The 26,880-nt window shown below is 39.2% G+C and overlaps 1 protein-coding gene across 1 annotated transcript in view; it reads right to left on the bottom strand.

The window, feature by feature from the left end:
- The window catches only part of LOC137144671 (beta-1,3-galactosyltransferase 2-like), a 65,692-nt gene extending 40,554 nt beyond the window's left edge, over positions 1 to 25,138 (bottom strand). Inside the window, exon 1 of the mRNA XM_067535127.1 lies at positions 25,008 to 25,138. The gene's annotated coding sequence lies outside the window, so the exon portion shown is untranslated. The remainder of the gene's footprint in view (positions 1 to 25,007) is intronic.
- Positions 25,139 to 26,880: the final 1,742 nt, after the last annotated feature.

The following is a 26,880-nucleotide window of genomic DNA, read 5'->3' as shown; positions in this document are numbered from 1 at the left end:
TGCCTTGATAAAGTAGTGCAGCACATATACTGCACAATCTTAGCACAGTACATATAATGGCTATTTTTCATTTTATGGTAAATATTGTTGGAATAGATTTGCATTAATGTATTTCAAACTATGGACTAAGTTTATAATTTGCATTAATGACTTGGCATTCTCTTTAAAACCACTTTTGCTTATAATGATTACAGCAATTTGAACAACAAATGGCTCTATTATAAGCAAAGGGAATTAAGCACTTTTAAGATACCACTGCAAAACTACATTAATTACATTTAATAGCACTTAATGGAAACAAGGAACGGAATTAACAGCCTTTGAAAGTATTTATTTTCTAAAGTTCTGAAAAAAATGTATTATACGTAATAAACTTTTGGGATTTGTTCTTTTTCCATTTAAATTAATTCTATCCCGATTTCTTTAACCTGAAGAAATGTTACTGGTTTATATTCACAATGCTGTGGATGTATTTCTTTTTCCACTGCATTTTGCAACACCTTTCCTTTTAAACAGAAATGTAACAAAGCGCACAGAGGACTTAAGTCTCCCTGGCTATCTTCCTGAGTCTTTTAACGTTGATTGGAAAAGAGAGTCTTTAAAGGAGAAATGAAAAGCAATTGTTACCATGCAATTAAAAATAATTATCAAAGAGTGATATTTCCATCTCCTAAGAAAAGATCTCATCAATGAACTTTGCATAAAATAAGCAGTGTGCTGCCACCACTCTTAGAACAAAAATTAGTAGCCAGTTTGCAACTGCTACTAATACTGTTTCCACCATCCATAGTGGCAGCCAGGGCTTACTACCCTAGTTCTCTACATCCCTCCCCAAATGCATGATTTGGGGTGAGTGGATCCTACTGGCCATAGTCCAATCTATTCCTTTGACTCTGTGACATGCAGAAGACTGCTTATATGTTCGCTCTATTGCATGGCTGACTCATGTTGCAGAGCCACACCAATTCTGATCCACGATTTCTCTACAGCCAATAGGATTTCCCCTAATACAACTCTTTTACTATGTTGGCCCAACATTTCTACGTGATTATTTACACTTTTCTACAGTGTTTAAACACCATAAACCAAGCTCACTTATCCCAAACAATCATGAAAAAGCTAACTCCATTTTGAAGAAGAAAGTAAACATTACTTCATACAGATGGCAATACCTGATCACAATTAAAAAGACAGCATAATAAGTATTCCAGTGAGACTATCACCTTCTTATAATTACGTGATGAAAGTGGTGGTGCTGCGGGAAAAAGATAGATGCAGCACAGTCCCCCCGCAGACATGAACCCTGTGATTGCAAGCCATTAAGGCTGAATGGCTCTAACTGCCAAACAATGGAACAACTGTCACAAGACGATGTTCTTAGATGGCCTGGCTGACTGACAGGGGAAAACTGGTCTAAGGGAAAAGGGAAGACTTCATGCCTTGGCTCTGTAACAAAGGCCATTGAGCAATATGGGAAATAGGCTCAACACACACCGGAAATGTTGGACTCTGAAAAGTTTTTTCTAAACAGGGCAGCAGTTTGGGAGAGAGATTCTTCAGAAGACAGACTGGGTCGCAAGATCCCCTGGGCTTCCTAAAAAAATGTAAGTTTTATCTCTTAACCTGTAACTCAAGAGAGAAGCCCGTCTAACTTACTTTATAGTAAAAGTGTACAGATTAGATGAGTCTCAATATGCATGGATGCTATTTGTTATTTTGAAATAATTTTCTCTGATGCTTTTTTCTGTTTGCTATTAGTCCTACTTGTTTAAAGAAGGCTGTTGTTCACTACGTTACTGCTCACAGGCTCCAGAAGAGAAGACAGATCTGCACAGTAATAATCTGTTGGCATAGATGATGTGTTTCATCCAAATCTTGGTCTAAAAGTGGAAGAATCTCCAAGTTACTCCCCAAGACAGGAAAGAGAACAAGGCTTAACAGCTGAGAGAGTTCACTCAGAGTTCTCAAAGGGAACAGAGGGGCAGTTAGTTCTGTAATCATGACATCTTGTATATTTAACTTGATCCAATCTCACCAGAAAGGGTAGATAATAAAGGGTTTCTTTTAATTACACTTACATGGAGATCAGAAACGGGACCAAAGTACAATCAGCTCTGTAAACATAACACATCGATAATTTACCTGTCACATTTTTAAGTGATCCAATTTCACCACAAACTGTGGATGTTAAAGTTTAACATTTTATTACGTGGCACATGCAGATTTTCATATTACATGTCATAAAACCAGTACAGTCATAATTAGTCCAGCAATGATACTCTACCAAGATTTTTTTTTAAAGAGACAAAACTACACATACATAAAAGATGCTTTACAATATACACTGTTGTCTGGGCTGCCTTTCCAAGGCAGCCTCTAACAAAATAGAAGAAGGGCTCATGGAAATATGAAGGCTATATCAGCTACTTTTGGATAACAAATATCAGACACTTTTCCCAGTTCAGACATCTTTTAAAATAAAATGTTTTCTGGAAAGATTATGCACTCACTGAAGGAATATTTGAAGCACAAAGGTTGCATGAAGGAAAGCAGTGCTATGAAGTGCAGTGTCTAAGTAAGGAAGTGTCAGCAAATGAGAGCAGTTAGATAAAGGCAGGGGCAGAACTTGCAGAGCCTTGCATGTGGTAGTTTGAGTAGATGAGGAGTTAGGTTTTGATGCAGAAGGAGATGCAGTGTCACTGAAGTGACTCAGAGAGAGGGTTACCATGGTGAGCAAAGTTGGTAAACGTGGCAACAGAATTCTGAACAAAATGGAGGGATGTGTGATGAAGAGCCAGGAAGGCTGAAGGGAAGAAAACTGTAGTAACTTGAATGCTATCACCAGTCATAAACAAATGTTTTGGCAGTAGATGTGGGAAGAAAGTAGTAATAACATTTGGCAACAGAGTAGAAGGAGACAGTAGGCTGTACTACAGTTCCATTTTAAACCAGCTAAATGGACATTGTGGTGCACATCTCTAAGTCACCAGATATATGTCAAGCAATTTATAGGTTTAACATTTCCACTTGGTTATTTTATCTTGTATTTATTTCCTGACCATATATGCAAGGTGTTTTGATATAAACTATATCTGAATAGTTTTATAATAAATAAATGTAACAAAGGTTACTACAATGTGTAACCTGGGCCTGCAGCACAATACATTTCTTTAAGCAGCTTGTTTTTTTTTAAATCAAGGTTTATTAAAGAAAAGTTTACCTTTTCCACGATACAGAAAATAAATGGTTTTTATGCAGATTTACTTATTCATTTAGAGGCTTCGTTTTGTTAACCTGTATCTTTAAAACAGCATAATGTATGTTTTAATAGTTAAAAGTTTTCATAGATGGCGTCTTTCTTTATGCTGTCATCTATGTAAAGAAATATCACTTTATGAACAGCACAGAGACACCCCTGAGCTACATAAGTTTTGCCAGTTCTGCTAGTGTGTACAGTGCTATGCCAGCAGGAGACACTCTCCTGCCAACATAGCTACTGCCATTCGTTTAGGTGGTTTTATTATGTCAACAGGAGAGCTCTCTCCCTTCAACATAACGCAGCTACAAAAGTGCTCTTACAGCGGCACAGGTGTACCAATGCAGCTGTGCAGATGTAAGTTTTAAGTGTAGACTAGCCCTACTTTACTGATAAATTGTGCACTAACGGCCTATAAAGTGGTGATATTCAAGTAGAATACAAACTGCAAGGCCTTGGTGAAGTTAATAATCTCTATTTACACAAGCAGCCTCACAGAAGTCAATGGAACTGCTTGTAGAACTATGACTTTGCATGATTTGGCTCTTCGTGTGTGGGCAAAATAATCCTTTACATCTGCTAAAGGTTATTGGTAGAGCTGGTTTCCAACAGAACAGTTTTCCATTGGAAAATGCTGATGCAGTGAAATTGGAACATGTCACAGGAATATATTGATTTCATTGACAGCGTTGACCAAAAAGTATCACAGAACTTTGTGCCCATAAGGCTTAAGTACTTTATTGCATCTTTATTGTATTGATTTTTATAATATATTGCCTTATTTTATATAGTAATAGCATAATAAGTGCCAAACGAAATTGAAATGAAGCACTTTGATAAGAGTGTTTTAATATTGCCAAAAAAAATTCAGAAATTTCATTTTGTGAGAAAAATCAAAATTTCAACTTCTCAGTCTGATTCAGGGAAAAAGGAAGTATTAAGTGGTACAAATTCTAGGGGAGGAAGAGGGCCTGGTTTTCAGAAGTACTGAATACCCACAACTTCAATGACATCAGTGGCAGCAGTGTGTGCTTTGAAAATGAGGCCCAGACTTTTTTTTTTTAATTACTTTAGCAATGATTAAAAACAAAACAGTTGAATTTTCATGTTTCTATTCAATTGCACCAACTTTAAAAGCCTAATTACCTAGCAATTTGAGGAGCTGCTTTTGTCAAAACACTTTTATGTACCAGCAAAACAAGTAGGTGTACCTAGGACATGCTTAGGAAATTTTAGCCCAGGGACTGTAATTTCTGCTTTCAGATTGAAGAGGGCTATAAATGAGAAAAAAAAGCATCAGTTCACAAAATTCCCTTGATGGATAGATGATTCAAACCTGTCTCAACTTCATGGTGCATTGTAATTCATAGAGCACAATTTGAAGGGAGACATCATTTAACTGGATCTTGCTAGTACATGCTTTTCAATATGGAGATGTGACTCTGAAGTGCAGTCTAATAAACCATGATTTTATCTATTTGTACTTCTTTCTCCAGTGAAATGATAGACTAAATAGGTATGTAGATAGATGATATTGGATGTTTATTTTATTGTATCTGTTTCTGATAATGAGAAAAAAACACTTTTGCTCCCGCAACTTTAAGTGTTCCTTTTCGTTATTGATATAGAAGCAGTGCCCAAAAGATGCTACATGCTTTCATAACTGATGCTGCATCAAGAGCTTATAGTCTAAAGAAGGATCAGATGGGGAGAGGTGGAGAAGAGAGAAGAACAATACACAACCAAACCGACGGGGGTAATGTCATCTTAGTTTCATTTTATTGTTATGTGTCAGAGATGGGATGAGAGGGAATGGCCGGAGGGGGTGAGATAGTAGCAGTCAGATAGCATGAACAGAGTGGAACTGTAAGAAACTTACTGAAAGGACGGGACAGAAAGTAAGGAGAGGATCATGGAGAGTAAGGTCAGCAGCAGAGGTACTGTGAGGGAGAGATATGGCAAAAGATTGAGGGAAAAAACAAAAACAGAAAAATGTCCAGAGTTTAAACTGCAAAGTGCAATCTGTTGGCATTACTGGGATCTGGAGCTGCAAGATTGCAGAGAACACAGGAGTCCCCTAAACAAAGCCTCTCTCTACCTTATCTCTCTACAGATCTATGTGGGCTCCAGTCATAGGGTTTCTCTGTGCTTCCTACTCCATCTATATGACTTGAGGAGGGTGCTACTTCACATTTGCCACTGCTCATAGATTTTAGCTAAATCAACATTTAACTGCTAAGTGTGATTAACAAAAACAAGGCAAGGGGCCTGCCTGTAAAACAACACTTCAGTCGTTATTTATCATTTGAAAGACAAATGCACTGGAAGTCTCAGACCTGATCTTCTCACACTACTTTTATATAAGCAGTCACTGCTAACTTACAGCAGTGTGCGTGACCTCATGTTCGGGCCCAGATCAAACAAGCTCAGACTTACCTACTACATGACACATATTGCTTATGTGAATACATTGCCTTTTGCAACATTTACTGAAAGGATAAGGGAAATAAGAGAACAAATATTTTTACTGGGTGATGCTCAAATAATTATTTACTGTACATATATACATCTGCATGCCAGTGCCTGTATCCTTCAAAGGCAACAATCATCACTGGACTAGTATTTGAAGCAAATACTCACAAGCAATCATACACCATACAACAAGAACACTAACCCAGGAACCTATCCCTGCAACAAACCCCGTTGCCAGCTCTGCCCGCACATCAACTCTAGTGACACCATCACATGTCCTAGCCACATCAGCCACATCATAAGGAGCTTATTCACCTGCACATCTACTAATGTAATATGTGCCAGCAATGGCCCTCTGCCATGTACGTTGGCCAAACTGGACTGTCACTACGCAAAAGAATAAATGAGCACAAATCAGACATAAAAAATGGTAACATCCATAAACCAGTCAGAGAGCACTTCAATCTCCCAGGACACTCTGTAGCTGACTTGAAAGTTGCCATCCTTTTCCAAAATTCTTCAAATAAAACTTCAGCGAGAAACTGCAGAACTGGAACTCATATGCAAACTTGACACAATCAAACTGGGTCTGAATCGGGACTTGGAATGGTTATCTCATTAAAAGAAGTAATTGTCACTGTTCACATATTCTCACCTTCTAATCAATGGTTGTGAATAGGCCTCATCTACTCTAACTGAATGGACTTTGCTAACACCAACCCTCCCCACTGTTGTTCCTTACCCTTGGATGTATATATATACCCCCCGTCTGATTTCTGTTTCTTGCATCTGACGAAGTGGGTTGCAGCCCATGAAAGCTTATGCCTGCAGAAACTAAATTTTTAGTCTTTAAAGTGCTACAAGACTCCCATTGTTTTTATAGTTATCACAGTGATCCAACTATAGCCTGAGCTATTCATTGAAGGCAGAAGCTGGAAAGAAATATTGAAAAATAGTGGAACACTAGTTATCAAGCCTCAGTATGAAGATGGCAAAAATCTAGCTTACTAAACCGATGCTTTAGCAAGTTTTCACAAATACACATTAATTTGCTTTTCACTGTCAGCACATAGATGCAGAATCTCATATTATGGAACTGAGTCCCAAAACAGCTGCCCTTCCAATCAATAGAGACATGATTTTAGCAATTTCTGATATTGCAGCTCTCTGGCATCAGCCCCTATGTCTAAAAGCCGCAAACATGCCAAGTGCCAAACCCATTTGCTGGGTAAGGGTAGGAAGTTTGGGCCTCACTCCTCACATACTCTCTCTTCAAGTGGGGGATTCAGGTCAGAGCAGGGCTTCTCTTGCTGGGACTCCTCTACCTATGCTGTTCTCTGTTTCTGTGTTCCTTTAAGTCTCCCAGAAAGAGCTGGGGCATTTCATGAATGACATCCTGGAAGGTTGGCCACAGAAAGCAACTGGCAGCCACTACAGGTCACAGGAATAACATGCTGTCGTCTTACGAAACAGACTGCTGCATTCTAGACTGGCTATGATTTCTATGTAACCCTTCTGCCAGATGGAGTTGGCAGCAACAAGGGCCAGGTTTAATATCTAGAGCTTCCTGTCAACGATGCAACACCAAACCAACTCGAGCCCCCACCCAGTCACCTGGGGAAATCACACGCTATCCCTTGGGCATCCCCAAAAGGCAACACTTCCTCTCTCACCAGCACAGAGTCTGAGTGAAGAAAGGAATAATAATAAATAATAAAAGAAAGGAAGTAACCAGCACTAGTTCGGGGAAACAGTGCAAACGGAATTCATAAACACAAAAACAATTAGCAGAACCTGCCCCATCTCAGAGTACATGGGGTCGTGTCCTTCGCCTCTCCCTTCTTGCTTCCCCTTGCCTTACCAACCATGGTAGCTGCACTGTTCGCCTCTCCATTGCTAGACTCTGCTATCCCTCTCTGCTGGCCAGTCTCTCAAGGTTTCCGCAGTTCCTTTAGTGATTTCAGCGCTTGGTTCAGCTTCAGCGATTTCAGTTCTCAGTTTGTGGGGAAACTCTGCTGCTGACTCAGGAACACTACCCCTGATTTTAACACAAGACTCCAGGAGGAATCCCATTAACTCTATATTTGAACAGTGGGAAGAGGTAGTCAAACCATGCCTGAGGCTGTTTTATCAGAGCCTGTGCAATCAGACAGGAAGACCCTGTGCCCTCCCTGCTGGACTCTCAGTGCTTTGGCATGCGAAAGTCTTGCCCTCTGAGCCCTATTTGGATGACAGCGAATCTTTCACCAGAACACGAGAAGCACAGTTCTACTGCCATTTGTTCATACAGTAAGAAGCTACATTTCATTATTCCTGCAATTAACACTAAAGTGATTTGTAATCCAATACCAACCAGACTGACCATTTCCCAAAATGCTGAGCACCTAAGTGTACTTATGCAAATACAGTGCTCATGCAAATACAGTGCCCCCCCTTTCAGCAGGTTCAGCAGGAGAGGGGCCGCTCAGCCCTTGCTTACATCTAAATGCTTTGAATATGTAGCCCAATGGAGGAAGCAACACAATAGGTAACCCTGATATCAAAAAGTATCATGGATAGTCATGGTGAGGATGCAACCCAAATGAAAAATGATGCAGCCTTCTCCTAACGATAAAACATGTGGTAAAGAATCACAGGAAGAGTTGCTTTCTTCTAATCCTCACGGAGCAACTTCACTATACACTAAGGAAACAGTATTGTCCATAGAGGTCCATCTCTCCTGCACTTATGATTAATATCTTAAACAGCTCTCTAAACAAAAAGAGTTAGAATGGACAGTGTACGCCGGTGGTCCTGTCCGGCCTGGTCGTTGCGGCCCTTCCTCAGGCCCAGGCTCTGGGGAAGGCCCTTTCACCTTCCTAAAAGGGGAATGTGTTAGCGTCTCTGTACGAGTCTTAGCCCCAGCCCTCAGGCAGGGCAAAGCAGGCAAGCAAGTAGTTTGGGGTCTCCGACCCTCAGGCAGGGTGAGATTAGCAAACAAGTACTCTCGGGGTCTCCAACCCTCAGGCAAGGTGGGACCGGCAAGCAAATAGTCTAGGGGTCTCCAACTCTCAGTCTGTTGCCTCAGGCCTTCAGGCAGAGGGGAGGCAGGTGGCAGCCTATGATCTCCAACCCCCAGGTGGGGTGAGACCGGTAAGCAGTTTGTGGCCTCTGGCCCTTAGGCAGGGCGAGGCAGGCAGTGTGTCCACTATCTGTAGCGGCAGGGGAGAGTATGTTCTCCTGGAGTGGCTAAGGAAGGAGGGAAGGGGATGCAGGCCCACCCGTCTCCACTGCATCCCAGCCCAGGGCCTAAGCAGTGGCAAAGATGGTTGCCACTGAGTTGGCAGGACTCCCTCTGCAACACGCCGACGGGGTCTTGCCTCTGACTCAGCCACTGGCTATGGCTGTCCCTGGGCTATTTCCTCCCTTGTTCCCCAGGTACCTGTTTCCTCCGGGTCCTTGGGGTCGCTGGGGTACTTGGCCCGCGGCAGGCTCACCAGTCCCTCCTCGTCAACCGGCGGCAAGTCGGGGAGCTCCTCTGCGGAGGGCAGCTCCTCCAGGTCACAGGGCTCCAGGGTTTCCTCTATAGAGGGCAATTCCTCCAGGTCACAGGGCCCCGGGGGCACGGCATCAGGCAGCTCCTCCAGGTCAGGGCTGGCCTCCAAGGGAATCTCCACCCCGGAGTCTCAGGGGGCTCAGTCCAGTCACTGGGGCCTGGAGGCCCTATGCAGTCCTTGGGGCTCTGTGGCCCGGACCAGTCACAGGGGCCCGGAGGCCCTATCCAGTCCTTGGGGCCCGGTCGGTTGGGCCGTTCCCGGCGCCTCTGCTCTGGGAGGCGCTCGCTCGGGGTGGCGGCCTGGCGGGGGTCAGGCTTATGCTGCAGCCGGCAAGACAGCAGGTCTGCCTCCGGTGGCAGCCTCTCTCTAACTGAGCTGTGGGGCCTGCCTTTTACACTTCTTGCCCCGGCGGAAGCTACGCCCCTCTGTTGCTGGGCTGGCTGGCCTGCTGGACCTATCACTGTCCGGCTCCCTTGTTGCCAGGCAGACTGGGCAGCCTGACCTGGTCCCGTCCGGCTTAGTCGTTGCGGCCCTTCCTCAAGCCCAGGCTCTGAGGAAGGCCACTGTACCTTCCTACAGACAACTTGATCTTGTGGAAACATGAAGTTTGTTACAAAGGCAGTTTGAGAATGTAGCTGAAAGCTAAGAGGCAGTTTGGAATGTGTTGACCGATAAGCGTGGTTAGCTAGGCATGGACGAAGTTTTCTCTGACGTTAATTAAGATAGCAAACTGCTCAACTGTCTCTTTCTTTTAACTGAAGTATTTTTCCATTTTAACAATGAGCTATGCGCATGTCTTCCTTTGTAACCAAATACGGGGAGTTCCTTGTGCAATTGTATTCATGACACTGTTTGTGCAACTCACCGTTATTCCTTCTGTTTTATTACGCATGCTCAATGCATTTTGCTGTATAACAATGACTTGGTAATAAGTCTGTATAATAACCCTCACGAGATGCAGATCGGGGGCGCAGTTCAGCTGAAGCTGTTGTCCCAGGTAATTACCTTGTAATAAAGATCTTTTCCTTGCCCACCCAAACAGAAGTGAAGACTGTGTTTTCTTCAACAATCTTCATCCAGGAGTAGAGCAGACTGAAAACTAGCATAGCTTCTGTGCTATACCTAGACTTAAAACCAAATTGCCTGGGTCCAAAGCAACCCATGTTCACTAAGTTCCAGCAGACAGCATTGTTCCACCTTCTCAGACATCCACAACTGGGCACTGAAGTGATCCAACCACCACAACTAAGAACTGGAATACAAACCTCTCAAGAAACAGCTGACCTAAACTAATCTACAGCAAGTCCTCACCTCCACTTGCAATCCTCCCTGCCCTCCAGGACTCACCCGGGCGAAAAGAACCATTTTTCAAAGGGTGGAAACAGTAAACAAAATCAATTGCAAGCCCCATGACACAACCTCTAGAGGTGGTGAGTAAATGAGCTTTTACCTCCTGCAATTGAATGGTTTTACAAAGGCCACAGGAAATTCACATTTCCTCCTCATGAATTAACACCCCTTTATTCCCCTTACAATTGCCAAAGCTAATAGACAAAAATCCATAAACCCTCATTGGACTTCAGTGTATGTAGGGCAGTGTTTGTTGCAACATTTTTGATGGTCTTGTTAAATGGAGAGAAGCACCTTCCATTTTGTGTTTAAATACAGCCTGCTATCTTGAGGTGCGTCCACAGTGCCTTCGTATGTCTGAGATCTTACATATGTCCTCTCGTTTTCTTCTTCCCTTAATATAAAGAAAGATCTTTCAGATTGCACGTGTATGGCTGACACTTGCAAAGAAACATACCAAATCAATGTCAACCCCTCATATAGAGGTGATTCTATGGTGGTACCTTCCCAGCCAATCTATTCTCTCACCTTAGAGATCACACTTCCTGGGAAAGAGTGAACAAAACCCGTAGCCCTCCTCTCACAAGGATCAGAGGTGGTGGGTAAAACTATGCACGTCCATCCAGTCGATTTGTGCTCATAGAGAGTTGATAGAGAAGGGACAATAAACCTGTAAAGTCCAGGTGATTGAGACAAACAATACAACCTAATCAAACTTAATTCCCAGCATACTGCAGTGTCCCCACGGAAATCAGGACCAGAGGTGTATTGCTGATTGCCGAAGTTACTGTAGTGACAAGCGTGTGTCACTTTACCAACAGCAAAAACGAAGCAAACAAAAGCCTTATGCAATCCTTCTTCCTTAGCCTTCCCCACAAACCTATCCTTATGGAAAGCATCATGTGATCTTTCATAGTCACATGTGATCAAGCCTTGGTTTTATATCTTCATCCAGAAGAATGCACGCCAGCAGTCTAATAACATATTCTTTCCAGACAGGACAGAAGTGCCTTCTATTGGCTCTCAAAAACATTTTCCAATCTCAGTTTCCTTGGCAGTCTCCAGCCAAACTACTGATCAGACCCTGCACTGCTTAGCTTATGAGAGCTGAGTGATGACAGAAGGCGGCAGTACAGTTGCAGACAAGGCAATAAACTTCTTGCAAGGCGAAAGTGATTATTTCTATCTTTGATATGCTGGGGAACGTATAACATCAAACACTTCACCCTTTAAAGATAAAATAGACAAACCCATAAGCAAGGGTGTTCATCTTAAAACCATTAACCCTGCATAGATGTCTGTGTAACAAACCCTAGTAAATACAAAATCACCACTCTGGTTCTCAGTCATCTGAAAACAATAGTTTTGTAACGCCTCCATCTTGTGGTCAAATGAAAAGTGACACCCTGTTTTAAATTATAAAGTTCGTGTTATTCCAGAAAATGAATCCCATTAACACAGAAAACGTCAAGGGGGCCAAACTGACATTGGAGAAGAGTAACTATTGTCTCCCATCGCCCTAGCCTACATGGAATTTCTTTCATGGGGTAACGTTTCATGGGGTAATAGTCAGGGATGGGAGGTGCTGCCACAAACACTGATTATATTTTAGGTTAAAATTTTGTTTAGGACATTGGTTCTTCTGTGTAAGAATATTTTTATTTGCAGGCTTTTTTTTTTCTAAACACGTCTTTGCTGTGATTGTTAAGAACTGACTTTGCATTCTTGAGAGCCCAGGAGTCTATGATGTGTTACAGTTATGACTACACGAGCCAAATGTGGATTGATTTTTTTAACTGATGAAGCTCAAATAAAACTAAGTAAAAGGCAAAATCCAAATAAGAAGATTAATGATACTTATAAAACTTTATTTTGGAACAAAAAATACAGGAGAACCTCAGAATTACAAACACCAGAGTTACAAACTGACCAGTCCACCACAGACCTCATTTGGAACCAGAAGTGCACAATCAGGCAGCTGCAGAGAGAGGGAGGGAAAGAAAGAAAGAAAAAAGCAAATACAGTGCAATACTGTGTTAAACTTAAGCTACTAAAAATAAAGGAAAAGAAGCATTTTTCTTCTGCATACTAGTGTTTCAAAGCTGGATTAAATTAATGTTCAGTTGTGAACTTTTGAAAGAATATTTTGTTCAGAGTTACGAACAACCTCCATTCCCGAGGTGTTCGTAACTCTGAGGTTCTATTGTATGTTGATTTTACTGTAAGCAAGTGAGCATGAAGATGAAACCATTATTTATTCTGTAACAACAGCTTCATTTGCAGTAATGAAAAAAGAGGAAAGGAAAAGTTTTCTGAATTCTTCCCCTAATTGATATTCTTGAATGAAAACCCAATTCATAGCTGTTAAAAAGATGGGATTCTTTTGTTCTGCAATTTATTAGAGAATATCTGATTCATTTATATTTTTAATTAAAAGTCCTCCCAAAACTGTGTTATTCAAATCAAGTGCTACAAAAATTAACATAAAAGTAATTACAGGTCTTTATGTATGGGTAGTTCATAAATAACTAGGCTTTGGAATTAGTCTCTCAGAAAGCCTTATTATGTGGATTCCTGTAAAAGCAGCAGCGTTCCAGATGCTACAGATCATTCTGCCTCTTTCTCTCCCCCGTTTATGAATGTCATCACAAATGTGCATCATTTCTTTCAACAACATGAGCCATGCATCTCTAGCTTTATATAAAAGCTTTCACCATTCTCCAGAGGCATGAGCACAAAGTCCCTAGTCATGCACTGGGATCTACCCATGGTATAATCCCTGCACCTACAAGAAGCCCCTTTGAAATCAGTGAAATCTGCCCACACAGAGTTCACTGGAGGATTGGAACCAAACAAATAACTTAATGGGAAGGGACGAGGGGAGTGTTCAAAGGACTACAAAGGTCTTCAAACTATCTTATTTGGGCACAGGATTGTTCATACCAGGAGATATTTATTTTTACTCTTATGGAAAAATTCTACAGAATTTAAAATAATATAACCTTCCTGTGGTGGTGTTTTTTGTTTGGGTGTTAGTTTGTTTTGAAATCATACAACAGAATTTAATAGAGAACTCCTCTGTGTATTCCATTCACATGCAAGTCACTTTACTGTGAATGTAGGATTGATCCAGAAAAATCAGAATGCCAGTCCCATAATTTGGCCAGTAACGTCAAGAAGCTTGCCCTGGCCAGTGAGTTTGCCTACTGGAGAACAGTAACTGTAATAAAGTTCCATGACCCATTCAATCAAGGGCTAGTTTTATTAAGAAAAGATGCAGGAAAATTCAAAGTACAATCAAAGGGTAACTGAGGCCTATCCCACTTCCCTCAGGTGGGGAAAGGGCACACTCTTCCCACAAGGTAGCCCTTCCTGGCTATCCAGAGGCCTCCTGCCAGATCCTCAGACTAAACCAGGAGCACTCCTTTATATAGTTTGCAGGCAGTCACATGATGCTTAGTCAGTGGCCCATTCTCAATCATACCCAGTATGCAGATTATAATTCCCAGCAACCTCTAGTCTTCAAGTGCCACATCTTGGAACATGGTGCTGGGATTCACACAAGCAGGTGATCAAGGATCAGCAATCTTTTCCCATTTACCATTTAGCAGAAAGTCCTAACTCAGGATACGTTTTTCAAAGAAATGCCAGAGAAGCCACTTCATCTTTCTAAAAGAAAGAAATCTTTAGGTTTGTAATTTAAATGGAAAGGAAATTTCTCTCTTAGATAAGGATCTTTTAAATTTTCCATTATCTAAAAACTATAAAGGTCTAAAACCAAAAAAAAATATTTACTATTGGGATTGTATCCATCAATTCCAATCTCAGACAAAAGAATGTACAACCCTCTAGGCAGTCTGCATAGAGAAGTTCATAATGATTTAACCACCATATATAAAAAAAGACAAAAAGCATTTTAGACATATCCATTAAATTAAATTGAATTTATTCAGAATTACATTCTGGCAACCCTCCTGAGCAAGAGTGCTTCTGTTGTATATAAATGCAAATTTCTCTCACCTGCATGAAAAACGAGTATCCCTATGACAGATTCCGCTATCACAATTTTCATTCTTATTGGCCTGGACGCAGAACTACCATCCCAGCACAAGTCATGGTATAATCATATTGCTGGAGTAGCATGAGAAATTTTCAGTAATGCTGACTTTACCATATCCCTTATGAGGGAAAAAAACAAAATTGCCGTTTCAGTCTAACACCTTCCACAAACACCATATTTTTTTTTAAAAAAAAAGATTGCTAAAGTAAGTAGTTTGCTACATAAATTAAATTTCAATGGTTTTGTTGGGTTAAGACAGGTTTCTAAAAGGTTGCATGTAGAACTTGTTGGGTACAGGAATTTCCATTGTATGTGAAATTCTGACATTCCAAAAAAATGTTTAGAATTGGAACAGAAAGCACAAATGCCATAATTTCCCATGAAACAAACATTCCAAAATGTTTTGTTTCGATAGTTAAAATTAATCAAAACAAAGTGCAAATGTTTCATGTTGACTTTTATATTATACAATATGAAATATATTAATTTGAATATTGTAATATAATATAAAACTCACAATTAAATGTGTTGACATTGTCAACATGAAACATTTAAACTATTTCTAATAGATAGTTTTATCAAAATTGACCCATTCCCACAGAACATTTGGCTTTGATGGAAAAGTGTTCTGTTAATTTATTTTGTTTATAGAAATGGACATTTTCATAGGCAATTGCTAATGTAGACCATGATTCTGTCTTGTGATCCACATGGGCAGACTGCAACACCTGTGTGGAGTCTCATTGACTTCATATCTAGTCATTTGGGACCCAAATGCAGTATGCAATCTTACTGTTTCTGCAGAGATTGAAATGTCAGATCAGGCATTCTACTACCTGAACCAATGAGCAATTCAATAGAGAAAATCTGCACTGCTTTACACATAAAAGATAGAATTAAAAAAAAAAATGCTTTGCATCTTTTAAGATTTCTAAAAACATTAAGCACCAATGCATGCTATGAGTGTTCATACATAACAATTTTCACAATATCTTAGTAGGTTGCTTATCCATTCCATCAACAGATATACATATATTCACCAGCAACCATCAGAACAAACTAAGCAACCCTCCTTCTTGTTTCTGCAACTGTCCACAATTTTTCACATTTCTTTTACCTCTTACTGTGCTTCTTTGTCAGGTTAACTTGCCTTTGAATAGGGCAGACTGCTCTAAAAATCCATCTAATATCGTAAAGACATTAAACGCAGAGGGATGGAAACAATCACAAATAGATCAAAATGTTGAAAAAACCCTTGCTGCTAAATTAGTGCCCATTTATCATGCTGTAAGGTGTTGTTTAAACACAGATTTCTGGCACTACCTGATCAGTCAGTCTGTGTGTGGTCTCTTCACGTTTTCTCGAGGGATGGTAGGGTCAAGCAAAACCTTGACAGAGGCAGCAGGGAGCAGCACATGGTGGGTGCCAGGCTTAGGTGGCAGGGAAGGAGAATGTTGATTTGGATGCTGACAGAGATAGCACCAAAGGTGTTGTGACTGAGGCTTGAGTGGGAGGGAGACTTCAGGTTCTGTTTCATAGCTTGTGTGAAGGCAGTGGAAGAGACCTGAGCCCTGGTGTCATCCAGATGTATCTTGCTCTCAAATACAGATGATATTTTGTATTTTGAAGCCAAGAATGGTACCTGAATGGTAGTGAAATGGCTGGAGGAGAAAGATGATGCTGATGTGCAGGACATAAAACCCTGAGTGCACTTTGAGGGAGATTTCTGCCAAATATTGTCAACCCTGGGCAGAAAATGGTCAAAATCTTCCCGCATCCTTGATTGCTTCTGGAATCCCAGAGAGCATTAGTAGCCGAAAGCTCCTTTTTTATTAGTGTCTATACGTGTGTGGCCTTTCAGAATTGGCCCTCAACAGTAATGTGTGCCATCACCTCTTCACTGTTACTACAATGCACTCTAATTGGTGATACGCATAAAGACTTCTCATAAATTACACCAGCTGCAGAATATGGCTGCCCATCTGTTAGCTGGTATTAGTTTAAGTTAATATATTTCAACAGATTCTCAATGGCTCCATTGAATAGCACCGAGATATGAGTATAAGGCCAAAGTTTTGACTTTGGTTTATAAGCAGTGTGGGTCCTGGCTATCTGGGCACCCATCTCTCTCTCTCTCTCTCTCTCTCTCTATGAGCGCCACCAAGAAAGCTGAAGTCCAGTGGGAAGACTGATTGCTCTTAGATTTAAACCTGTGGCTGACAGGGCATTTTGAAAGGAGAGTAAATGTAAGAGTTCAATGAAAATTGAACATTATCTTTTCAAGGTATATGGTTTTATATGCAATAAGCGGATTATCTTTTTAAATTTTCAAAATCCACTTTGAAAAATTACATGGCATTGAATATTTATACAAATAATCACAGGCCAGATTCTGCCACATTCCCTAGGCTCACTAGTACCTTACACCACCAGGTGCCCCATTGATTTCAATAGGATCGTTGGAAAGGGTTAGAATTGAGGACCAGATTCTGATACCACTTACTCATGCTGAATAGTATCCTACTCCATGAGCTCATTAAAAATCAATGGGACCACTTCTGGAATAAGCTGTTGTTCTATTGAACTTGGAAATTCTCTTGTAACAAAGTTACTGCTTCATATGTGGAAGGCTGATAGCTTCCGGCTCTCTCTCTCCTTTTTTTTTTTTTTTTTTAAATAAAGAACACTGTAATTCATTTGAAAAAGTCAGGTTTCTGCCATTGTAAAGCAGCTGGGGATAGATGTATTTTCAGTACAGTGAAAAGCAATGGGGAATAGTTCAAAATGTACACAGCTTTGCATTTAGATTTGTGGTCATATTATTAGTAAAGAGGTGAAAAGAGACACAAACCACCGAGCTGCACTCTTGTACTTTCAGTCCTTCATCCGTTTTGATGTTTTGTCCTTGACATAGGCCTTTTAAATGCTGAAATTGATAGTCTTTAATGGAATATGAAACAGATGATAAGAAAGAACTGAATGGAATACAGCATATAAATGTCATGGATTACATCTTTTAAAAATGCACTTGTCCTGAATTACAGCTGTAAAGCGCACACACAGCACATTTTACACTTTGTTGCACAGGTTCTGAAAATTAACAGTTTTATCATCCAGATTTCTATGCATCAAGTTAGAGAAATTTGCATCTCATAATGGTTCATTTTAGTAAAGAGTGAAATATCTAAAGTTTACACATTATAAACCTATTTTATTAAATGAATGTGAATAATTGGCTTTTTATACCGGTGTCTCACTGTTATTGCTAAGCAATGAATTCCTCATAATTTGTTTTAAAGTCTAGCAGACATGTTTGTATTTTCTAGTTACAGAGGTAGGTTCTGTAATCCATTAGCAAAGCATTTTTTTGTAGATTAGTATATCTTATAATCACTCAAGAACTTGTGTTTTCTCTCAGTACTTAGCCTATTTATCAAATAGGCTGATCAGTTCCCAGGTAATTTTATATATAAATTATGCCAATTAAATATTTATGTCTTTGGTATAACAAACAATGGTTTACAACAAGCATACTAATTGAATTGAAGTGATGTAACTGGTGCATTTTGATAATGTACAAGCTATTACCTCCTCTAGAGTAGGTTCCTGGATTTTAGAGGTTAACTTTCAGAGTTACCCTGTAAAGCTGTTTCAAACAACTAGAAAATTTTCTAGTCATTAAGTAGGACTAATACACCTAGTTTAAATCCTTATTAATGTGCAGTACATGGTTTTTAGATCCCTTAAATTATACAGGGCTTTGACACAAACCCTTATCATTTTAGATATTGTTTGTTTGTTTGTTTTTAATCATTGAAACATGCCTATTTTGGCATTTTGAAGGTATTTATGTCATCATAAAAAGATAATGAAATAGACTTTACTTTTAAACATATGCATAACTTTAAATACGAAAGCTGTCACATTAACTTTGATGGAATAACTCTTGTGCTTAAAGATAAGCACACGTGCGTTTACAGGATCAGGGCCAGACAGCTGCAACAAGCTATTCACAATATAATTGAGCTTTCTAACAATTCCTAGCTCTATTCGCAACACAGTTGTACTGGACTCATTTTGAAAAAAAGCTTTTTTTGGTTTCTGTCACCTACTACTAGGAATAGGATTACCAGTTCAGATAAAATATGCTGCTGCCCAAAACACAAATTAGAAAAGAATTAAACTGTTTCTAAAATACTGAGATGTCCAAAACAAATCTTTGCATTGATGATTAGAAATGTCAGCTTCCCCTGCTAGTTTCCAACTGGCTAGTTGTAGAATGAAGATTGTCACATTTTATATTGGGGCATCCAAGATTGTAAAACGTAAATGTGTTAGTGTAAATGTGCTACAGCTGTAAAACATGGCAGAAGGACTATTTAGAATATCTTTGCAAAATGAGGTGGCTTATCATGCCACCCTCTAGTCAAAAGATTTTGGCAGAGACAGTCTAATGTAGAGTGAGGACCTGATAAGTAGGTTCCAAAGAGCCAGGCGGGAAAGTGAAATACCGGCCATGTCCTGAACATGGTTAGAGGAGAATAAATAAAAGCCCACTGGCCTTTCCCCCACCAAGAGACTCAAGAGGAGACTTTTGGTTACTGGTGACAGGAGGGACATGAAGCAGGGAGGCCCAACGTATTGACATACGTTGTGGCTAAGCATCCACAATTTTTTAGTATAATATCTATTCTAATCCAAGCTGAAATGCTCAACCTTTTCCTACTTAAGTGGGAAACATTCAGAATTTCTGTGAAAATTTAAACACAAATTATTTAGTGTAATTTTAATTGCATCCAAAAGAACTCCTAAGAAAACATTAAGGCTGTAAAGCCAAGCACTGAAAAGTTAGGAAATTAAAGTTGCCCATGCAACAGTGGCCCTCAGATGCCAGGAGGAGCATTTGCAGAGAAGTCCTACTCAGACCGCGCAGACCTGGGCTGGAGCATGATCAGTGCAGATGCAATATTTGGAAGCTTTACCTGCCAAATTCTAACAAGTTTCTAATGAATATGTGCAAACTGAGAATATTCAGAGGCTCTTAAATTGGTCAAATTTGGGTGAGAGTAAACAGAAATGGCAAGAGGCATATCTCTTACATAAGGGCAAGCTACTCTGCCAAAAAAAAAAAAAAAATCAAGACTATGTTCCAAAGCAGTGAAACACCAGAGGTTCTCAACAAAATGGCTGTAAGATTTTTTTTTTAACATGTGTAAAACCATGATTTTTCCCCCCTAATCTCATTCTAAGAAATAGCCGAATTGTTTTAGCTGAAGTTTTAATAAAATAATAATAATAATAATGACTTCAGACATGGAAAATTTGAGCCCCACTGGTTTAAGTTTGTCTATTTTATAACACTGTACACTGGGAAGTGCTGGGCAACATTAACTATAGGCATCACTACCTGCACAGCTTAAACTCTACGCTCAGTTATGCTAATGAAAATCTCAAATGATACAATCAGAACTGAATGCAACACAATAAACATTTCCAGTTCATTCTTCAGTATTTGCACTGGAGGTGTTCACACAGCCATCCAGTACACACTTTCTGCATTTTGGAACCTTCTAACTGTAGAGCAGAAACAATGTTGTATGTCTTAGGTGAACAAATCCATACAAACGCAGTCACTGAACAGAAGAAAGGGATTGAATCCATAGTTTGCTCAACTCCAACAATGACATTGTTGTGGAAATCCTTTTAAACACCATCTAGAACTCAGATAGCATATTGACATTTGTACGTGATCTTTCTTATACTCTAGAACAGAGTTAGGCAAACCAGTATACATAGTTGTCCTATGGTACGAGGTTGATCAAATATCAAGTAGTCACAAAGACTCTTGAAAAGAAAAATAGGTGCAGTTTACTGGCAGACACAAAAGAACTCGTACAATAAAAAAATCCTCTTGCAATGTTATATAAAAAAACCCAACATCTTTAGTTCTGAAGACAATATTATAAAAGCAAGTTTTCAGGTACACTCATCTATTAGAAGATATTATAAATTAACAAATACTTCTTTGTCAAGATGATAAAACTATTTCCCCTAATACCGAGTTACATTTTAAGAACTATCTTGAGAAAGATCTTATGATTGCTGTTAGGGAATTATTTGGCTAACAGGAGACAGTTTGGTAAGATATAACTTATTGCAATGCAGATGATGTGTGCAGTTGAACTAGTGAAGCAATAACTGGTATCATTATATCAAATTAGTAAACAAAGTAGGCGATAAAATATTTTTTATTTGGGTCATTTGCATTCTTTGGCAATTAGACTCACTGTTTGTCTTACTGATTTTAGCTATGACAAATGATGAAGTAGTTGAAAAAGCTATATTTCACTTATTAAATGGAGAATCACCTGTTTAAGTTGGCTATATAAAAGCATTTAGGCATGCCTGTAATTTTTCACTCAGTTCCCCTGGTACCATATTATTACCTCCCATCTGCTACTGTATATCAATGTCTGGTACCACTTTTACCTGGCTTTAAAATTCAGGTGTTGTACTTCAATATATTACTTCAACTGAATAATTCACATTTAAATACAAAAATAGTACTCAACTGTCATACCAGTTATACTCACAAAAGACAGTAGTAGCATTTATTTGGTAGTAATAAAAGGACACAGAGGTTTTAAAAAGCAAGGTCCAGTAATAGTGTATATAGACTTCATCTTATACCATAGATTTTAAAGTAGCACTTTATTGTTGAATTTCTATCATAAACAAAATATTTTCAGGGGGGAAATTCCTAGGCTCATTTTATCAGATCTTCTAAAGAGGGGAATATACAAAAAAGCTCCAACACTACAACTTAGTGAGTACCTTGGGATTTTTCCTATATCATGAGCACAAAAGATACACATCTTGAGGCTTAACTGCCATTTCTCTCTGAAGTCTACTATATCATAGTATGAACAGGTGGAGAAAAAAGATCAAGATCAATTTGAAACAACATCTAAAGGCTTTCCTATGATGAATGCAGAAGTTGGCCTTAGTAAGATATGGACCAAAACATTTGTCACTCCTGAGAAAGAGCTCAACGGAGAGCATTCATACAATATTTTTTTATTCACAGTAATAAATAGTGATCAATTGAAATTACAAAGGTTAAACACTGTTCTTTGGCATTGTTCTTAATTCTATACCCTGCTGTTTTATGTGAGGTGTAAGTATCTGGGAACTGTTCCTTCAATCCCGTTAGGCTAAACTCCCAATGAAGTATTGAGCCAAAGACAGTAGGTTTGGACCCTGTATTTTTCCACATTACTTTCCTGAAATGTGGGAGATAAGAAGTGGGCTTTTCCAGTAGTAAAGTGATTATGCACAGCATTGTTAGAAGTTTGGATATCAAGTACTGCAAATACTTTGCTTCATTATGCAAGTTGCCAGAGTCATTTTATTTCACTACACGAATGGTGACACCCTTAAGTTATTTATGTCCTTTTATGTAAATAATAATAAATGGTTCCTCTGATGGGCAATTCAGCTTATTGTTTATGAGTGCCATCAAGTTACAGATGCATTAAAGTTCTGTAGAAATAAAATATATATTACCTCACTGCTCATGATGTGTCCAAAAAGCTTGGGTATTTTTAACGAGTTGTAATATATTTTGTCACTGTAAGTCACTTTCACAACTGGCTGTGCAACAAATTGTTTAAACTATTCCCAGTCTTTTCTTAAGCATCAAAACATCAATTAAGTTTAAATTCCTACATATTTCTTGACATTTGCCAAACTTTTTTTCTGATTAGGACTGTTTGAGGATTGAATCCAGCAACAAGGACAGGAAGGGAGCTTGGGTGAGAGTTTTAAATGACACACTGAAAAATTTCACAATTTTTTAGAATGAAACATTATTTATATTTTAAGGTACTGCCTAAAGGCACCAAACTGGGATCACAGTTTGGATCTGTACGAACACAGTCTTTGCTCCAAAGAGCTTACACTATAATAGCCAAAGTCTTCAGAGAGATTTTCTTCTGACTTTGCTTACAAGCTCTTTTGAACTGACTCTTTGCAATTTGCATGCAAATATTAATTTGAAGTTGATAGCCCATATACTGCTATAAAATACAGAAGAGACAGACTGCCTCATAGGAGGTAATCCTGAGATTTATTAATTTAACTCTTAGTACAAATACACACAAAAAGACTATTTTGTGCATCTATATCATCTGCATACCCCTCCACAACATAAACATGTAAACCTTGTTTCCTACCTATCTACACTGCAGACTCATTTACTTTACATTAGCTATTACTTCTACAAATTCTCATTTTCTCTGTCAAATGATGCATGAAAGTTAGAATCACTGCAATTTAATGGAATAAGTCTTTTATCCATACCGTATATCAAAGGCAACTCTCTCTGAACAAAGGGCAGATTGGATCATGATGATCTGTAAAACAACTTCACTTGAACTCTCTGTAGACCCAAAGATTCATTATCCTCCTGGTGTGGAGGGAGTGGATGGTGATATGTTGCTTCTTTCACATTCAAGGCCAAATCCCACAGCAAGCTGTGGAGGGATTTAAAGGCAATAGAACTTGCATGGAATTCCATCTACTGAGAGGATATTCAGGGAAATTCCAAAAGTTTCAGAGTAGCTGAACACAGTGCCAGGGTGTTATGGGGTATGGCCATTGCATCTATGACTGTAAACTGTCCCAAAAAATTCCTCCCAAGAAGCAAAGGGGCTGAAAACACTACTCTAATTCTTAGGCTCTAGTCATGATCACTGAATGACTAATGTAGCATCTTGGACGTGAGCATGTGGGAAAGATTCTGCCCCATAAACACTGCACAGGAATCCATGGCAAACCCAATTGACTAGAGAATCACTCTCACAAGATTCCTAACCTATTTTGGCAGAAGCAAGAAGTTCAAAGCAAAAAAGTTCAGAGTAGAACAGGGAGACTAATCCATAATTTATTGACTAAATCTCCCTGTTTATGCTGTTTGGGCAATGTCCAGGGACAGATATCGATTTTCTCAAATTTGTTGTCTGAAATTACACAAGAATTGGTGCTCTTCAGAATCCAAAGTTCAAGCTGCATTACTTGCTTTTAATTGGCCACATAAGACACCTAGTATTCTTTCCCTTCCCTGACTGTATGATCTTGTAATTAGGTTTTGGGTTCAAATGTTTGCAGAAAGCAAGTTTAGAATGTGCTTGCCACATTCATGCAAGCATGAAAGCTTGAAATTTGCTTTCTGGGAGCATTCATGCTAGTGTCTCAGTTGCATGAACATCTGCTGTCACGTTACAGTTAGAGTATAAATATTTTGAATTATGGACCCATTTCATTCACTGAAGAGGAGACAAGCAGAAATAAGTCAAATCATTATGTGTCCAAAAATTAAAGTCTATAAAATAGGAAAGTTTGGCTTATAAGAGTTCAGTTAACATCTAGTTAGATTATTGCTTTTGCTTCCAAAGATCAATTTTATTAGAGACCTCAATTTGGTCCCCAGGTCTACCAATATGAAGATTTATCTTGAATTGATATGCCTAGGAAGCCAATTTTATATTCCCTTGGTTTGACCCCCATTTGGTTTCAGTCAGTCAGCCCCTTCTAATTTTCTATGCTAGGTTACCCTTTACAGTTTACAAGGGGGTGAAGGGGTTGTTTATTTTTTGTTGTAAATCATTAAAAATATAGTTTGCCATCTTATTTCTTTCTGAGCAGGGGAAGCCATGAGCCCTTCAAAAATCAACCACTCATGAAAATCAGAGACAGCAAAAGCCAACTAACTCAAAGAGACTGCTTTGCAATTTTCCCATTCATGACAGTGGGAAGCAACTACTCTGCATTTCTGCAACTATGTGTTGCTAAGCAAGCCTATAAGCACTTCCAGGCCCACTCATATGATCTAATGAGGTGTTCATTAGCAAACATGGCTAGATTCTACTGCAGCCTAAAAAACTGATAATAAGCAAAAAATGTTCCTCTGAGAAAAGGTTTTCTGGTCTCTGTGTAACAGAAGAGAAGAAAGGACGACACCAACTCTGGAGTATGCTCCTTGAAAGTGGTTTCTCCTGCCCCATCTTCTTGGGATTTTATAAATGTTTTCAGTAAAGGTTTTTAGTAAAACGTGGATGCTCTTTGTATTATCCCTTTAATTCCCCTCACAGTTAGGCTCTCTTATCCTCATTGATGGATAACTCCATTTTGTTTATTTAAAAAAGCAACCAATTTTGAAAGGGGATATATTTAAAAAGTCACCAGAATTGTCAAATAAGTTTTTGCAGTATTTGCTCAACTCTAGTTGTACAAACTTGGGTGATTATTTAAACCAAACCACTGGTGTACATACCTTTCAAACGGTCATTATTTCTTCTCTTTTCTGTGCACTGTCTCTTTATGTTGATAAGCACGCTCTCTGAATGAAGTTCAGCTCTGCAGCTGGTCCAAAAATAGGAAATGTTTTAAGCTGCAATCTCTTCAGCCCCCATTTTGTTCTCAGGACACAGCACAGAAGAGAGACACACTGCACGCTCCTTCAAGGATACTTTACTTCTGTTCTTTCAGAGAAAGAACGTGTCTTTAGACACAGGCCAGAATGAGAGGGATGGTGTGTAAGCTGCAGCATTCCAGGAAGCTGCCTCTGAAATGCCTCTGAGTAGCAAGTCCTCCCTTGCTCTGGAGGAGCACAATACTAACCACATCCTTCAACACTGGCTTAGCTGCTGTGGCTAATGACTGTGACATGTATGGCTGGAGGCGTTACAAATAATAAAGCATAGTTCATGTTGTAAGTAATGGCTAAGAGTTATTTTATCTGAACTAAATTGCCAGCCTTCTTGGGTTTATAAGCAGAGCACAATATTTGCTGGGGTAAGTTTCTGAGACCCTTATTCAGTTTTTACTCGAATTCCTGCTGAACTGAGAAAGGACTGAATAAAAACTGAGTATTCACTTCATAATCTTGTTTTCAGAAAATAAGATATTATATTTGGGAGTCAGAGAACAGCTTTAAGTTTTAATACAAAGTTTTTCTCCAGCTACTTAAATCACAGAAAAAGAAAACGCTCAGAATAAAAGAACCAAAATTGCACAACTCCTTTTTATTCATTCACACATTCATTATGTTTTTTACTTAAAATGTTGCTTCTTAGAAACAAGGGATATAAAAAGCCAAGTGGCAACAGAGCAGTCACTGTACTACTGTGGCCATTCAGACACTTTTCTTGTAGTTAAAGAGAAAAACACATTATGAGTCTGCTATTGCATTCTCTCTGTTAAATTGCATTCCATGGTGAACTTTCCCAAAATGCGCTGTTATATTAGCCCAAGTATGAACATTAAAGAAAGAATCTCTATGACTTTTCCTTTTTGTATGGAGTTCATTATGTAATGAATGGAGAACTTACTAACATGGATGTTTTAGATTTCCCCTTACAAAGTTCACTGGTGGATTGGTCCTATGGCAAGCGCCAGCTGTTGTAAATGGACTGTGCTGTAAGGAAGTTGTAGCAATGCTAGGTATTTCTGTATCTGTAAGCATCAATGCCATGTTGTTGTTTTTTTAATAGCAGTCAGTGGCAATTATTCTCATCATTGCACACATCTTTTCTCTTGCCCCAATTTGTTTTATTAGCACAAATAGTATTTTACATGGTTGTTAACATTAAAAGTTCCATTTATACTAAATAAGTAACATTGCCCTTTCCATGAGATGTGTAACATTGGGTACGGTGGTTTCTTAGCTTAGAGATTCAGCAGAACATAGAAACCTTTAAACCTTTGCATGAAGTAATCCGGTAGCCCATTACAAAAATACACATTGCATCAACCACCTCTACTGGCGAAAGGGAAGGCAGAAAGAAGTGGAAAGAGGTAGTGCTATTGCTGCAAGACTTGTACATAAAAAGTAGCATTGGCATGTATGTCACAGCCACCTCTATAACATCATATCATTAACTCCCCAGATACCATTTCATTGGGGCTCATGGAGGATCAAGTTTCATGTTGCAAGTGGGAGAGGCTGTCATGGAATGGGTATTCAGAATGCCCACTCTCTATGAAAATGGCTACTTTCCAAACCCCATTACCATGCAAGTTAACTTTAAAGGAGCACTGGTTTCCCTTTCACAACCAATAGCACTCCAGAAGGAAGAATTCAAAGGAAACATTAAGTGCAAACCTGTGGAGTATGCCCTCTCTGCCAGGAAGAATCCCACAAAGTT

Source organism: Emydura macquarii, unplaced genomic scaffold (genome assembly GCF_026122565.2).
Source record: "Emydura macquarii macquarii isolate MOO-44397 ecotype Brisbane River unplaced genomic scaffold, CSIRO-AGI_Emac_v2 contig_3477, whole genome shotgun sequence".
Taxonomy (NCBI): Eukaryota; Metazoa; Chordata; order Testudines; family Chelidae; genus Emydura; species Emydura macquarii.
The sequence above is the reverse complement of the archived record's forward strand: the minus strand, read 5'-3'. Positions and strand labels throughout refer to the sequence as shown.